Consider the following 811-nt stretch of genomic DNA (forward strand, 5'->3'; position numbering starts at 1 on the left):
TTAAGGAACGACTTCCATCGGACGTGGACTGTACGTGGAGAGGCTCACAGCTGGGTCCACGACGGCAGCAAGGAAGTGCCTCCTTATTACGCAGAAAATAATGATTCCTCCACCTGACAGCAGGGACCCACCGGAAGGGCCACCGTATTTCATGAAAAAAACGTTCCCCCTGACTGCTGGGACCCACCAGCTACAGCTTCGCACGCAAGGAAGTGCGTCCGGGCAAAAAAAATGATTCGCCCCCCTGATTGCTGGGACCCACCAGCTACATCTTCGCACGCAAGGAAGTGCGTCCGGGCAAAAAAAACCAAAACAATTCACCCCCCTGACTGCTGGGACCCACCAGCTACATCTTCGCAGGCAAGGAAGTGCCTGACAGTCGGGACCCACCTGGTCGAAGCGTACGTAGCATTGTCATTCTGGTCACGAACGTGTACGTACATATATACTGGTCGATGTAGAGGCGCGCATGTGTCGTAGTAGAGGCGCGTACGTGTCATAGTAGAGGCGCGCACGTAGCATGTACACGTACGTACATCGGCCAGGGTGCAAGAAAGAAAATACGGCCACGTACGTACATACGGGCAGGGTCTTGAACGCCTACTCGCGCATACGTACGGCGAGGGCTCGTGTAAATGGCTGGGTCGGAACGGAGAAACAGCGTCGTTGTCGTGTTCATGGGGAGGCAACGGAATGCGTCGTGTTCATGGGGAGGCAACGGAATGCGTTGTGTTCATGGGGAGGGGTGTGGCGTACCGCAAAACGGAGGAAACGGACCTCCTACGGTCGAAACGGGGGTCCTGTTGATCGG

This window comes from Triticum aestivum, chromosome 2D (genome assembly GCF_018294505.1).
Source record: "Triticum aestivum cultivar Chinese Spring chromosome 2D, IWGSC CS RefSeq v2.1, whole genome shotgun sequence".
Classification (NCBI taxonomy): Eukaryota; Viridiplantae; Streptophyta; class Magnoliopsida; order Poales; family Poaceae; genus Triticum; species Triticum aestivum.